Here is a 15,862-nt window from a genome sequence, read left to right as displayed (position 1 = left end):
TTTTATGTCTACATGTGGATCATTCACTCATTCACTCATTTAGGGGCAGAGTCTAGTGTAGCCCAGGTTGGCCCTGAGGTCACTCTCGAGCCCAGGATGATCCTGAACTTCTGATCCTCCTGCCTCCACCTCCCAACTGCCGGGATTATAAATTTGCACCATCGTTTTGGCTTTTTTGCATTGCTGAGAATGCAGTCAAGGGCTTCAAGCATGCATTCTACCAACAGGACTTTACCCCTGGTCCCTATATTAATACGAATCTGAAAGAAGAACATGCATAATTGTTCCTGCAGCTGGTTGTCTCTTTCCACTTCCTTAGAAATCATAATTATGATAAAATCGCAAAAACTTTGCACATACCAACATTCATCAGCATATGATCACTGATAAGGGCCCTTGAAACGTCACTTCCCTGCATTTGTAAGATGAGCAGACAGAGCACCCAAGTGACAGGTTGTCATGAAGTTGAATGACTGTAAATGTGAATCATGTAGGACAATGGCCAGTTCACAGGATCACTCGGATCACATTTAGTCATGGTCTTGTAAGTCTAAAGGACAGCATGAGGCACAACGATAATGCAGATGTGCTCCTCAACGGAGTTAAATATGTAGGATACAAATATATAGGCCATAACTTGTACTACAAAGATTGTGTGTGGGGGGGGTATGGTATGCAGACATGTGTGGTCTGTTGCTCAGACCTCTAAGTGTGCATAGAGGAGGACCTTGGGTGTTCCACTCCATCATTTTGCCCCAGAGACAGAGTCTCTTAATAAATCTGGAGCTAGGCAGTTGACCAACAAGCCCGGTGATTATCCCATTTCCGCCTCCCACAGTGCTGTGGTTACAACAGCACATGGGCAGCTCAGCTTTTTGCAAGGAGAGGAGATGCAAATTCAGGTGTTCATGTTTGGAAAGCAAGCGCTATTGCCCATTGAGGTGTCTCCCAACCTGGCTACTCAGCTATATCTGAAATTCAAACAGAGCACCTTGTGCTCTTCTCAGTGCTCAGCGCTATGTGCTGCTGGACCTTTCAGCTCCCATCTCTTTCAAAGTCTTCTGGAATTCACGCCATGGGAAGGTCGGGAGTGGAATGTCAAGGTGCAGCCCGGTCTTACAGCTGCCCTTCACTTTGAGAGAGGCAGAAAGTTTGCGCTCTCGCTCTGGGTGCCCTTGAGATGTTGTGGCGTGCTGTCAGCGCCACCTGTATTGGCTGATAACTCAGGGGTTATGATGCTCTTGTTTATGGCTCCTTCACCTCCACTGACATTTTTACTTGACTAATTCACTGTTTCAAACCAGCCTGAGGTGAGGGGCAGGGGTGGGGCAGGAAATCATTCAAACTCAACGCGACATTGAAGTCCAGTTACTTGGCTGGAAAACTGCAGATAAATTGATGGCTGCAAATGGCCTGAGATTTGAAGGATTCTTCTTCCACTTCAACTAAATCTATTGAGCACACCCAAATAATTTAAAAGCACTGAAAATAAGCAGCGTCGGGGATTAATGAAAGCAATATGCTCAGTCCGTTGCGTTTATTATTTTTAAATTATAGGGCTCCCACTTGAAGAAATGCAACGAGGTCGAAACGAAGCAATTTTGTTGTTAAATATTGTCGTTTAGAACAAAATGCCCGGGACCTAGGAATCGAAATTGTCCAGGCCACTGCTGTTTTCTTTTGATCCCCAGTTATTTTCAAGCGAAAGAAAAGCAGTGGGAATAGAGAGACTCCCGGTGATGCCCGAGTCGGGGTTATCTCGACTCAGGGCAAAGCTGTGTGGACCATGGGGCCCAGAAAAACTGAGATGGACTCTCCGCTCTGTGGCAATCCCTTTGGGGCTCTGTTTATCAGTATGTGAGCTTGAATTTAATACCTTGGAGATGATGTTGGGTCTTGAAAACTCTAGTTGTGAAGCCAAGAACACCCAGGCACCTGGAGTTTCCCTGGGGCTTACATCTTGATTTTTGTCAGGGGGATGCTGTAGTCACAGTGCGTTGCTGTGGCATTTTACCAAAACCAAAATCAGCTGAGGTGAGTTTACAGGTCACACAGTCTATCACTGAAAGAAGCCAGGACAGGAACTCAAGCAGAAACTTGAAGCAGAAACCATGGAGGGACTATGCTTGCTGGTCCATTGACCAATGCTGAGCTAGCTCTCACAATGCACAGCTAGCTCTCACAACAGCGTCTCGCAGGACGACCTGTTTAGGGAATGGTGCTGCCCACAGTGGAATGCTCCCTAACCCTCTGTCATATACACATCCGTGAACAATCAAGATAATTCCCACCATGAGACATGCCCACAGGCCAATCTGATCTAGGTAGTTCCTCTCTTAGGAAACTCTAACACTGTGGTTCTCAACCTTCCGAACGTTGTGATCACTTAATACAGTTTCTCATGTTGTGTTGAGCCCCCAACCATAAAATTATTTCTTGTTGCTACTTCATAACTATAATTTTGCTACTATCATGAATCACAATGTATATAGCTTATATGCAGGGTATCTGATGAGCGACCCATGTAAAATGGTTGTTACACACACACACACATACACACACACACACACACACAGTCTACACAAGCAAACATTCACATTCATATACATAAATATACACTCACATACAGACATCAGAAGCAGGTGATTTTTTTTGTGTGTTTCTTATATTATGCTGATAAATAATAAGTAATTTCTAAGCATAGATATATTCTGCACATATGGGTCATACATACACTAATAAACAGTCCTTGTGGCTTATTTGAAATTCAGTGTTACCTGAGCATCAGCCACAAACAAATCTTCTTGTGATGGGCAGCTTAGACTGTCATCGGGCTACAACCTAGACTCACCTGATCCCCACGCTGATCAATTGAGTGTCAAGATCAGAAAGGGTGTCCTTCAGTTTTTGTCACTAGCTAAGAACTATGTATGCTTGGATCACAAATGTCCCCTAAAGACTGAGTGCCTATAACAGGAAGCCAGGACAACACTACCAGAAGAGGTAGGAACTCTAAGAGCTGAGGTGTGGTGTGTGTCTTCAGGGCTTCGAGAGCTTTCCTTTAAAGAGGACTAGAGGAGCCTGATCCTCCTGACTTTGCTTCCTGACCATGGACCCCTTTGTGAGCTGCATAGCCGCATAGTCAGTCATGGGCTAGACCTGAATCCATGAGCCACAATGAATTCATTCTCAAGTGAAAGAGGGTAGTTAGCACACGGCATCCTTCAGGCAGGTAGCCCTGCTTTCCTTCTCACTTAGCTCTGTGTTTTCACCTCCATCCCATCGGATCCTTGGCCCTGGCTCCTATCATCCATGGAGGAGTAAAACTTGCAGTAGAGACGTCTTCATTCAAAATAGCAGTGATACCTGTATGTCTGAGCTAGCAGGCTAGAGACTCACCTTAGCAAAAATACCTTTGTACCCTCAACTGCCCTATAGAGCTACAACACTAAATAACCAACAATTTCTCATTGTAATTATCGACGTTAATTTTTTTGATGGTAAAATCTCACCAATATTGAGAAGAAATTCCAACTTCTCAGAAGTTGTTTCTGTCTTGGGCAAAAGCAACGGCAACAATAAAAACAACAACAACAACAACAACAACAAACATCAGCAATGGTCCCCCTCATTCCCCCTAAAACTAACTCAGAAGTTTAAAAGGGTAATTTCCTAAGAACAAACACCACGAAAGAAAAATTCTTCATCAGTAAAGAAAAACCAGCTTCCTCTCTGTGCTGTTCAGTTATCCTCCCCTTTCTTAATAGTCCTACACTCAAAAGAGGCCAAAGGACTCTGACCTTGCCAAGCTAACTGAGCAGGAAAAGGCGATCATGTGTATAAGGTTGTCACCCACCCCACAAATTATGATAAAATATACCTCAGCACCGGGGGAAAGACTTGCATTTCTCTGGGTGACATCCACAGTGGTACGTTTAAGGATTTGAATAGAATAGCAATTTATTTCACACTAACGTGTTTTATGGCTATCATCAAGCATGATGTCTTCAGAGACTGAAGGCTGATGTTTTTATGAACTCGGGCTCCTGGATGCATTGTCTCTGTGACTCAGAACAGATCTTTCCATCTTTTTAAAATTTCCCTTCTCAGCTCCTGCCTTTGCTCCTTTTTTTTTTTTAAGTAAAAGGAAAATTGGGGGGGGGGGTGTTAATAAAATGAATCCACATCAGACAAAGGGCACCCGAACAGCTCTCCAGCCCCGCATAGTTTCAGAATGAATGATTATCTGGCTAATTAGTGAAATAAATAATAATAATTGCCTGTCCCTCCTCATTAGAGCCCTTAATAGCAAATGGAACCCCAGTGCAGAGCTCCAGAGAGCTGGTTTAAAACATAGGACTCAATTCTGAGTTGAGAAAAAAGAGACACTACTCTACATTGGAGAAATCCACGTGGGAATGCCAAACTTAGGGGAGCAAGGGATATCAGAGACCTTCCGGATCTTCAAGGCAGGCTTGAGCTAAGAAGGAATGCTGCTGTCCTCAGCTGCACTTTGGAATTTTACTGTGTCTGACCATCCAAGAAGTGACAGACAGACTATGGTCTGTCATTCGGACAGAATATGAGCAGACTCTTGATCACCTAAGATGTAGTCTAAAGTCCGTGTTCTTAGAGTCTGGTTTAGCCCATTGCAGCATTTCCTTCCCTCTCTCTGAGCTTCTAGAGTCTACATACACATCTGGATTCTCTGGGACTGCCCCAAGTACCTGCTACCAAAGACCTTCTGATGTGCCTAAGAAGATGTTAGACTGAGCAACTCTATGTATCAAGTGTATCAGTGGAGAAGATTCAAAAATAAAAAACAAACAAACAAACAAACAAAATAAAACATCATCATCACCACCACCTCTCACACGCATATACCCGTAATCAAAATTTAAAACTTTAAAATACCAGGACAACCAGGGCTACACAGAGAACCTCTGCTTTAAAAAAAATTCAAGATAGTTACTAGTGTTCCTTTGGTACTAAAGACCAGTTTCAATTCAGAATCAGGACCTACTTAACTAAAAGGATGCGTGTACACCCAGACATTTCTTTTCAGAACAAAGTTTTCAAAGTTGCAGGCAATTCAAATAAGGATGCAGGGTGCATTGAGAGGTGGCAGCTATACACAGGTAAAGCAAGGACAACAGAGGTGACTCTAAAAGAAGAAATTCAGAGGGGGTGAAAGGCTGGCCTGCAGCCTGAATCTTCTAAAAAGGAAATGGATGGTGTTGGTAGATCTGGTGGCATCCCGTCTCCCTTCCATCGAAGTCATGAATGAAGATTTATGGGAGGCTCCGTCCACTCACAGTCCCATGTGGGCTTCAGCGAACCTTCATTTTCTCTTGTCACGCACATGAGAAAGATGGGAAAGGGAAGATATTTTTCTACCTTGGTTTGCCTTGACATGGTCCCTTGGGAGGGAAAGCAAGACTGCTCGCTAGGAAGACCTGACAGCAGCCTAAAGCTTTGGTGTAGGCTGGGCTGAGGTGTGAGTGGCAGAGCGTGTTGATGGCCTTTTTCTTTCTTGTCCTTGTAGAGTCTGTGAAGTCCAAGATCCAAGTGCTGGAAGGATCTGGTGTTTGGTGAGGGCTGCTCTCTGCTCCATGGATGGTGCCTTGTCTCTTGTTGCTGTGTTCTCACACTGTGAAAGAACAAACAGATCTTTTCAACTCCAATTGTGTACACCTGTGCGTATATATGTGTGCAAGTGTGTTTGTGTGTGTGAGCCTGTGTGCATGTGTGTGCACATGTGTGTATGTGCATGTGTAATTCCAAATGTATGTATGTGTATACAAGTGTGTATATATGCATGTGTTTATTGTGAATGCTGCACATACACAATGTGTATGGGTATGGAAGTGTGTATGTGTGCGCTCACAGGACAGTTTTCAGGAGTTGATTCTTCTTGTTAGAAGCAACCTCTCTTGTTTCTTGCCACCACACGGCATCTTCAGAGCAAGCAGCTGGTTCTCCTGTCTCCACTCCCATCTTGAAATTGGAGTGTTGAAATTACAGATGCACACTACTGCCTCTGGCTTTTTGAGGGGGCTGGAAGCATGGAACTCAGTTCATCAGCCTTACACACTGAGAAATCTCTCCTGCCCTGCTGGAAGGTTTTATTCTTGGTATTCTTTCTGGTCTCTGTCTCTGAGATCCACCTCACTCTTGACCTTTGACCTTGGCCAGAGCTCCAACTTCTCATCTGCACTGACATGACCTTGGAGTCCCACCCACCTGCTTTCTTTCTGGGCTAGCCCCAGCTCTGGGCCAGCCCAGCCATGGATCAAGTTTAAGTTTTCTGCAGCTTGAGCCCACAGTTTATGTGTTTTAAAGCACTGTCTCTTCCCTTCCCCACCAGTATTAGAGAGCTAGCCATGGCAACTTTATGAACCAAAATGTGAACAAGTTTGAGGAAAGACCTGATCTGGAAGAAGCAAACAGGGTTTCCTACATTCTGAGACATGTTAATTACAGATTCAGTAGCATCTATTTAGAGAGAACGTAAGATACTATATTGAGTATCTTAAGCATGATTTTTATAAATATTAAAGACATCCAGGGACTGGGGCTGCAGCTCAGTTGGCAAAACGCCTGTCTAGCATGCTCTCAGCCATGAGTTGGATTCCCAGAACACATAAATCAGGCATGGAAATGCATGTCTGCATTCCCAGTACTCAGGATCAGAAGTTTAAGGTAATTCTGATCTACACAGTAAATATGAAGCTAGCCTGGGGTATATTACATCACATCTATAGTTAATTAACTTACTGATTAATTTAAAACACTGAAATTGGGGCTGGTGAGATGGCCAGTTGTTAAGAGACTGGCTACTCTTCCAGAGGACCCGTGTTTGGTTCCCAGCACCCATGTGGTGACTCCCACCTATCTGTAACTCCAGCTCCAGGGGATGTGATGCCTTTTCCTGATCTCCTCATGTACCAGGCACGCGAGTGGTGCACCGACAAAAATAACATGTAGGCAAAGAATCCATAGACATAAAATTAAAACAAAAAAATGTCTCTTAAAAGAATTTTTTAAAAATTGAATTATAAGACAAGGTTTGCTATGTAACCTAGGTTGGCTTTAAACTTCTGGTCCTCCTACCTCAGTATCCAAAGTGTTGGGATTGAGGGCCTATGCTACCACGTCTAGCTAGAAGTGTTTGTCTTAATGTACACTTTTTAAATTAAGAAAATATACCAGTGCCCCTCGCTTACCTTTCCTGTTGTAAACTAAGATTCCCATCCCTTGCCTTTGGGGTAGCCTGCCCACTAGATTTAACACAAACATAATTTGAGATTTGAATTAGCCTCCCTCACCCCGATGTTTTTCACCAGCACACACACTCCATGGCCATGACAAGTCTGTCTGGGGTACCTTTTCCATGAGGCATTTGTGGTGCCAAGAAAGTACTAATGAACCCCAAAAGACCAGACAGGAGCCAATCCAATGCAATCTCACCAGGGCCTTTAGTCAAGCTAGCTGGGGCTCAGCCCACTGCTGACATGTAGGGCAGTTTTGATAGAGAGGAGCCTCAAACATACATCGGGGCAAGGTCTTATTGAAAGCAGCAAGTGGGTGGGTGGGGGGCAGATAAGTGTTTTTAGCCTGGCAAGCATCTAATTGGAGAGCTACTATGGCCTTTAGCATAAGTGACTGTTGCTGGGAGTCAAATCATAAACTTAACTTCTGTTTCCCTCTGTATTGGTGACTGTTAGGCAGGGGGCGGGCTTATTGGGGATTAACCTGGAAAAGGTGGATTTTGGGGGAGAGATTAACCTGGAGATATAGGTTTTGTTGAGGCTAACCTAGAATCTGGAGCTAGGCTTGGGTTTTGTTGGAAACTGATGCAAGTTTACCTGAGTTCAAGCTTAGGTCAGGTTCTCTAAGATTGAGTTTGAACCCGAAAATTTGGTCTCTCAGCATCCTGTCCATGGACATTGAGACTTATACCATAACTTCAGGTGATTATTCTAACCATGATTATAATTGAAGCATGAGTTTTGGACACAAGACTGGAGGTGTATGGTAGGAATTGAATCTAACCTTTAAAAGACAGCCTCATTTGGTGTATGGATCCTCCCTGGTATGGGGTCAGTTCCTTACAGAAAATAACAAAACATGAATACAGTGCCTAATTCAATATTTCAGAGAATCTAATTAGAAGCCTCCGTTGTTTGTCCTGGTTACCACGTCGCTGCACTTACAAACTCTCAGAAATCTGAAGGCAGTAAGTTCTCTCAGGCTTTCACTGTGGCTATTTTCTTCTCCCTGGGTCGACTTGCATAGGAAATGAGACTTAATGAGTCTCAGTCCTCCCTGGGAATCACAGGAGAACTCATTAGGCTTTCTTCAGGTTCCTACCTCCTGTCTGCCCAGGAGATGGCTAGGATTTCCTGACTAAGAAAAGGGAGAACCCCAAACAGCTTTGAGTTTGAATGCTGTGGACCGAGGGTTGCATAAACATGTTTACGTATGTGAGGAGGTGAAAGGTGAGAGGACAAGGACACAGTCTTCCCTGTCAATGGCATTGGGACGCAGATGACACAGAATGAAGTTAAAGTTTACACATTCACAGTCCTCCCAAATTCCCCCAGGTGCCCAGACTAGGGCAAGCCAGGAAGGAGAGAGGGAAAGTGTCATGATTCTTTGAGTCTGCCAGGTTGGAGAATTCCCAGCCATTTATCCACACAGGTTTCACCAAGGCCTCCTGATCTCCTGGGAAGGAGCGAGTCTACACTCTCCTATAGAAGCTGAGTCCCTAGTCCTTCCACAGGTCGTCTTAAAAGTCAGGTAGGCTCACCTGGCAATGACATCACCCAGAGCAGAAGAATGGCATTAATGCCCTTCAGTAGAAATTATCATGTGACTTTCTGGACTTTCTTAGTGGCCACTGTCTCTTTCCTACAAATATAGAAGAGTCAGTGTCACTTTAATATGGTTGAGTTACAGCCAGGGACCAATGCCAGTTCGCTCTGAGACCTATTTGGACTGCACTAAATTCCAAAAGAATCTTAATTTAAACAAATATTGTTACACACACACACACACACACACACACACACACACACACGTAATTTGGGATATAATCTTACATAGTTCTCAAACACTCTGATCTTACTGTAGACTTTCTTTGGGGTTTCTGAACCTAAACCAATGTTCATATATGGTGTCAGGAGCTATAGCAGAGCACATTACTCTCTAGGGGCTTAAGTGGCCGATGCACTTCCATCGCACTCAGTGCCGTGGACAACAAGTCCACCTGTGGTTATTCCCCATAAGAAAGATAGGAAACACACTCTGCCAAGAGTGAAGAATGATTGAGCTAGAACCCCAAACACAGTATGGCTCTGGAATCTGTGCTCTGACCCAGCACATTGTTCTGTCTATTGAATATGACATATTATAAATGGATAACCAGAGAAGGAAAATGGTCACACCTGTGTAATGATTCTACAAGACTGACTACGTCTTCTGTGGTTCTGTAGAACTGGCCTGCAGCACGTCTGGAGCTGGGTTGTCTACAGCTTTGTTTAGCCCCATTATTTACCATTCCTCGCCTACCTCTGAGTGAGGCCCTGCATCCATTCTCATGCCCACTGGGGTAATCTCCTTTTTTGGAATGGATGCATAGACCTCTCAGCTTCCACCAACGCCAAGGCTGAGAATGGCAGCAGCTAGCAGCTGAGCCCTAGAGCAGAGACTTCCCACTTGGCCTCCCTCCCTCCCTCCCAGATGTTTCCACCAATATAGTTTTAAAGTACTTTAAGGATCAGTGTGACAGCTTAGCAGATGAAGGTGCCAGCCACCAAACCTGACAGCCTGAGTTCAATGTTCAGTACTCCCTTGTGCCCCCCAAACAAACAAACAAACAAACAAAAATAAGTGTAATAAAAATTTTAAAAACTTTGGTTGATCGTTTCCTCATACCATGACAATACAGACTTCATGAACCATTACCATACTGAAGCATGGTATTAGGAGTAGCCTAAATCTGTGTGTTCCCTTATTACGGCTACTCATATTTGACTCCAGAATATATTGTTTTACTCCCTTTGGGGTGAGAGTGGCCTTTTTGTCCAGCAATATTTTTACTTTAAAGCATGTCCAGTCCTAGCTTTTTGTTTAATCCTGTAACTGGCTCCCAGGACTTGAGAAAAGGTGTCTAGTTCTTTGGTGGGTATCGAGGGCATTTCCAACATGGAACAAGAGACTTCCTCTCTGAGCGGTTCAGACAATGAAATCATGGTTGATACAATTAAAAATTAAAAGCCACTATCGTGAGTCAAGCCTGTTCCCTCCATTAGCCACGGTTTGGAGCTCCCTGGGAACGTCTCTGATCTTTTCTTCACAACAGTCCACTGCCTGGAGGGGGAAGGCCGAGTGGACATGGTTTGAAGCCATGTGCGCTTCCTGCAGACACCTGGCCTCCTGTGGTTCACAGAGCAGAGTTTTGCTTCTACAAAGAAATAGGCACAGAGGGAGGAGTGGGAAGGAAAGGTGAAGATCATTTGCAGAGAATAAAAGTGAGGCGTGCATGTGACCATGCCAGGCATTGGATGCAAGGCCTTATCCTTCCACAGGGCTCTAAACATGTAAAGTACTGTAAATGTTTGAACCTCTTTCTCTAAAGTCTACCTCAGTCTCCAGTGTTCCACAGCTGTTACTAATTCATAGTGAACACGTCCCTCCTTATGGTCCCTGTCATCCTCCACAATCTTTATTGGCTACTAGTCCTAGCTAACTGTCTCAGAGAAATAAGGCAACCCAAGCCGCTTCTTAAATGGCACCAAAACAGAGGGAACTACTCAAACTTTTCTGAGACGCAGCCAACCTTGTAAGAAATAACAAAGAAAAGTGTTTCCCCAGCCCCAGGTGCTAGAAATGAAGCAATGTACACTGCTATGGCCTCCATCTTGTCCAATGAACAAGGTGGGAAAATAGAGATTCTAATGGCAAAAGGCTGGGCCAAAGAAGATGAAGCAGGGCCTGCTAGGGGAAGTTGCCCACTAACAGGAAGTCAAGATTCTAGGAGATACACGGAAGGGAGGTATGGCGGTTTGAAGGAGAATGGCCCCCATAAGCTCATAGATCTGAATGCTTGGTCCCTGAGAGTGGCACTATTTAAAAGGATTAAGGGGTGTGGCCTTCTTGGAGGAGGTGTGTCAGAACTCTCAACTCTTCCCCAGCAGCTCGCCCGTCTGTGTGCTGCCATGATCCCTGCTATGATGATAACGGACTAAACCTCCAAAACTGTAAGCCAGCTCCAATTAAATGATTTCTTTCATAAGAGTTGCTTGGTCACGTTTTTTCTTCATAGCCATAAAATACTGCCAAAGACAGGAAACCATAGTAACTTCAGCTTTCTCCAGCTCCAGGTGGTAAAAAAATATGCTACAGGAAATCCAGCCCCAAACTTGCTTGGGTCGTGCTCTTCCAGAGGATCCCGGTTCAATTCCCAACATCCACATAGCAGCTCACAACTCTCTGTAACTCCAGTTCCAGATCTGGCACCCTTACACAGGCAAAATACCAATGCACATAAAAATAAATACATCTTTTTTAAAAAAAATAGAGGCTAGGAACAGAAGATAGTAGAAAGGTCTGAAGCAGGCAGTGGAGGTGTGCGAGTCTAAGTCTGAAAAGACAACTCTACATCTAAGAGTGCCCGCTGTTCTTTCAAAGCATCCAGGTTTAGTTCGCAGCACCAGTGACAGCTGACTCACAGCCCTAGGAGGATCCGATACCCCTTCTGGCCTCTGAGGGCAACCCTGCTTCTGGAAAATTCTGGAAAAACGTAATCGAAGTGGAAAACTAAGCAAATGATCCAAGTTGCTATAACAAAGTACCACAAGCAGGGAATCTTAAAACCACAGAAATATAGGTTCCGTCTAGCTCTAGAGGTAACTAGTCTGAAATTGAGGTATTGGCAGGGTGGCACTGCCCGTGGCCCTCCTACTGCATGTCTATGTTTAAGCTTCTCTTGGTGATAAGGACAGCAGTCTCAGTGGGTGAAGGCCCATGTCAACAACCTCATTTTAATTTGATTACCTTAATGAAGACCCTATTTCCAAATGAGGCCACATTCTGAGGGACTGAGAGTTAGGTCTTCATTATGTCTTCTTTTGAAAGATACAACTTGACCCATAACGCATGCTGTAGAAAAAAATGTGGCATTTTGAGCAGACGATATCAGTCATGAAAATCAGTCATGACATTGTGCCATTTGTGACGTTGGAGAACCTAGACAAATGTATGTTAGGTTGTATGAGTGTGCCTGTTTGTCTGCATGTGCACTGGGTGTGCGCCATTGCCTGTGGAGGGAGCTGATGTCACCAATGGCTGCGAGCTCCCAAGTGAGCATGGGCCCTCTGGAAGAACAGCCACTGCTCTTAACCCTGAGCTATCTCTCCAGCTCTGGTAAGATGACATTTTGACTTAGAGATTCAATACTAAAATGTAATGATCTTTCAGAGATAAGTGATAGAGTGCCTCACTTTACTGTAAGCAGGGAGAAGGGTCAGGGATTAAAGCAAGCAGCTCCTTGGAATGAAGCCAAAACAGGATGGTGGCTGGCAAGAAGTGATGAGCCAGGCATGGTGGCAGCATCTTTAATTCCAGCACTGGGGAGACAGAATCAGGCAGATCTTTGTGAGTCTGAGGCCAGTTTGGCTACATAATGAGTTCTAGGACAGCCAGGACTTCACAGACCTTGTCTCAAAAAAAAAAAAATCACATTTTAAGTCATAGAATTTAATTGAACTAAAGTAGTCAACTAAAGACAAATATTCTGAAGGTTTTAGTAATTTAGTTATGTGCCCCTCAGAAGAATCAAGTATTGAAATACAATACCACACACAATTAAGATGATAGGATGGAAAAAGGTCTGTCAAATAGAAATTTAAAAACAGCTTAAAAGTACTAACCTAGAGTGGGTGGTGCTGGCTGTGGTGACCTTTATTTCCAGCACTCAGGAGCCAGAGGCAGGCAGATCTCTGTGAGTTCAAGACCAGCCTGGTATACATACAGTTTCAGGCTACCCAGAGGCACGTAGTGAAACCTTGTCTCAAAATTTAATTTAATTTAAAAAGTATTAAGGCTGTTGGGGGAAAGCTCTTTGGAGGAGTTAAGAAGGGTCATTGGTTTATAACAAGGAAAAGAAGTGGGTCATCGGAGACAGCGGCACGGTAATCAGAGATCGGATGAACCAAAGCACATTTCCTCACCCTGCACAAAGTAAAACCCTTAAGCAAATCATGTAAGGAATTGATAAACTTGTCAGAATGCCAGGAGGGTCTAAGCACTCCTGTTTTAGGTGGGCAAGTTTAACCAAGGTGCATCCTTTGTCTCTACAAACAAAGTGTAAGGTCCACAGCTGTCTGTCTTCTGCCAAACCGAACAGAAGATGAGATGTATGACCCCTCCCAGAAAAATACTGACATTCAGCTAAATGGGTGGGAAGCTAAGTGCTCTGGGCAAGTCCACAGCTTAGAAATCATGTGCTAATAATTCATTACTGTTAGTGGAGACTTCCCTTTTAGCAAGCACAACTATTACAAATGGAATAATTAATGAAGACATAAAATAATGGATTGAGAAAAACAGAAAAAGAAAACTATGTCACTGTCCTTCCTCTGCAGTATTTATGAGAGGCCAGATTCATTTCTTAAATTATTAACTTACTGTGTAAGATAACTTATATTCATCCTAAATGAAGGGAGAAATCTACCTAAAAAGATTAAGACTGGTAAATAGAACTTGCTATGATTCCCATAAGACGATAGCGGCAATGCTGCCCCCTAGTGGCAGATTCCAGCAACCTAATGTGACCTGGAGTTGAAAAGCTTTCTGAACCGTGGGTCATTTTCCAAACAAAAGCTTTAAATATAGGCCACAGAGTTGATGATTGCGTAAGTGTCTGTTATTAATGTCATTCCCACCATTACCATTTGTATTATGCTTAAGCCCACTGCTAAGAGTCTCTGTGGCGGGTAGCCATTTCCAGGCTGACGGTCAGACCACACAGCAAGGGCAATGTGTATCTAAGGAACAATTTTCAGCCACTTTTCTCAGGAGACAGTGGGACACTTAGCCATTGCCTTCCTGGTCTTGCTAGCACACTGCACAAAGAACACCTTGGAGATTAATAATGATGCCCTGGAGAACCATGGGCACCCATCCCCCACCCTAGAACTCAATGGAACAGCCACATGGCCACCTACCACTGAAAGAAGGCAGGCAGGTCTCAGGTACAGTGATAGCACATGAATGTGTGTGTGTGTGTATGTGTGTGTGTGTGTGTGTGTGTGTGTGTGTGTATCTCACAGATTAAAGTTTGTAACTTCACATTAAAAACAACCTCAAGTCTGATTTCATCATCAGAGGTCCTCTTTAATTGAATATTATCATCTACAGGGGGAATCAATTTTACTATTTCTAGCTTTTAAAAGTTTGTGTCTCAAACTGAACTTGCTGAGAAGGCTTGGCATACACCATCCAGGCTTGAATCTCAACTGGTGGCCACAGAGCAGGCAGATAGCACTCAGTCTCTCTCCAGAACGGCAGCTGCAGGACCTTGCATGTCTTCGCTTGTACATGAACTACCATAGGGTGTAGGCGAGGACCATTTCCACTTTGGTTTTGTGATCCAATGGTGTGGCTTTAAGACCAACCAGGAATGCTTAACTAGAGAGATGGCATCTTCTTTCTGGAGAGTTACGACTAAGCAAAGGAACCGGAGTTGGGGGAGGGAGGGAAAGTGGGCCAAGCCTCCTGAAGGTGACTTGGGGGTCTGAAACGCACAGCCCTTAAAATGTCTTCCTGCCAGTGCTGAACCCTCGGACTTCTCGCAAAAGGAAAGCTGTGGATGGTCATTCAAAGCTCAGCACAAATCAAAGCAGCCAGCCATCTACCAACTTGGCTGCTTTGATAGTTTTTAAAATATTGTTGATACTTGAAACCAATAAGGGCCACTTGCTCCAACCTACCAGAACACCCAAATTTGAAGGAATGTGCTCCACTAAGTGTTGACAAAGAATGCAGAGCTTCTGAACTCACAGTGCTTGTAGAATCATCTGGAAGTTTCTTAAACACCTGCCCTACGACCCGGTAAGCTCACTCCTGAGCACTTATTTAAGATAAATGAAAAGGTCCTCACAAAATCACTTATATAGGGAACTTCTCAGAAGAGAGGGTAAGAGGATGTAAAAGCCAGAGGTCAGTGTGTATGGCGCCCATGAGCTTGCTGCAGTTACGGTTTCCTACACTAGAGCTACACAAGATACATCATCAGAAGCAGTCAACAGTCCAGCCGGAACCATCAATTTAATTCGGTGAGCTACTGAAAACAATTGGGGTGGGGGGAATTTTGAAAAGGTGGAGAGATGCCCAGTAGGAGTGGGATAAAGGGCTGGGGGTTAGGTAAGATCAATATACATTGTTCACATGGATGAAACTGAATAAATAAGATTTTTTTTAAAAAGTAAACCCAATATACTTTTCCATTTATCTAAAGTTTAAGAAGTAGATGCAACAACAGACACATGAAGGTTGGAGACTAGTCCTAGAGAACCGGGCTTCACACCAGAGCAAGTCCAGACAACAGCTTAGAAGATGAAAATGTACAAGTTGCTTCGAGGGCTGGTTACACAGAACTTCCTTGTACCAACGCCACACACTTAATAACTGTGACTCTCAGTCTTTGTAAAGCATGCCTCAATTTGGAAACAGCTGCTAGTTCCAGTTCTGAAATTTGCTGTGATAAACATTTTGGTTTTTAAATTATCCTGTCAGTGTGGGAATGTGCACTCCACAGCTTGAGTGTGTGTGTGTGTGTGTGTGTGTGTGTGTGTGT

General features: G+C 44.0%; 1 long non-coding RNA gene across 1 annotated transcript in view; it reads right to left on the bottom strand.

Annotated features, from left to right (window-relative positions):
- Positions 1 to 5,186: 5,186 nt before the first annotated feature.
- Positions 5,187 to 15,862, bottom strand: part of LOC110302643 — an 11,357-nt gene continuing 681 nt past the window's right edge. The window contains exons 2-3 of the long non-coding RNA XR_002378828.1: positions 12,061 to 12,165; positions 5,187 to 5,650 (exon numbers count right to left, since the gene is read on the bottom strand). This is a non-coding gene — a long non-coding RNA (uncharacterized LOC110302643). The remainder of the gene's footprint in view (positions 5,651 to 12,060; positions 12,166 to 15,862) is intronic.

This window comes from Mus caroli, chromosome 9 (genome assembly GCF_900094665.2).
Source record: "Mus caroli chromosome 9, CAROLI_EIJ_v1.1, whole genome shotgun sequence".
NCBI lineage: Eukaryota > Metazoa > Chordata > Mammalia > Rodentia > Muridae > Mus > Mus caroli.
The sequence above is the reverse complement of the archived record's forward strand: the minus strand, read 5'-3'. Positions and strand labels throughout refer to the sequence as shown.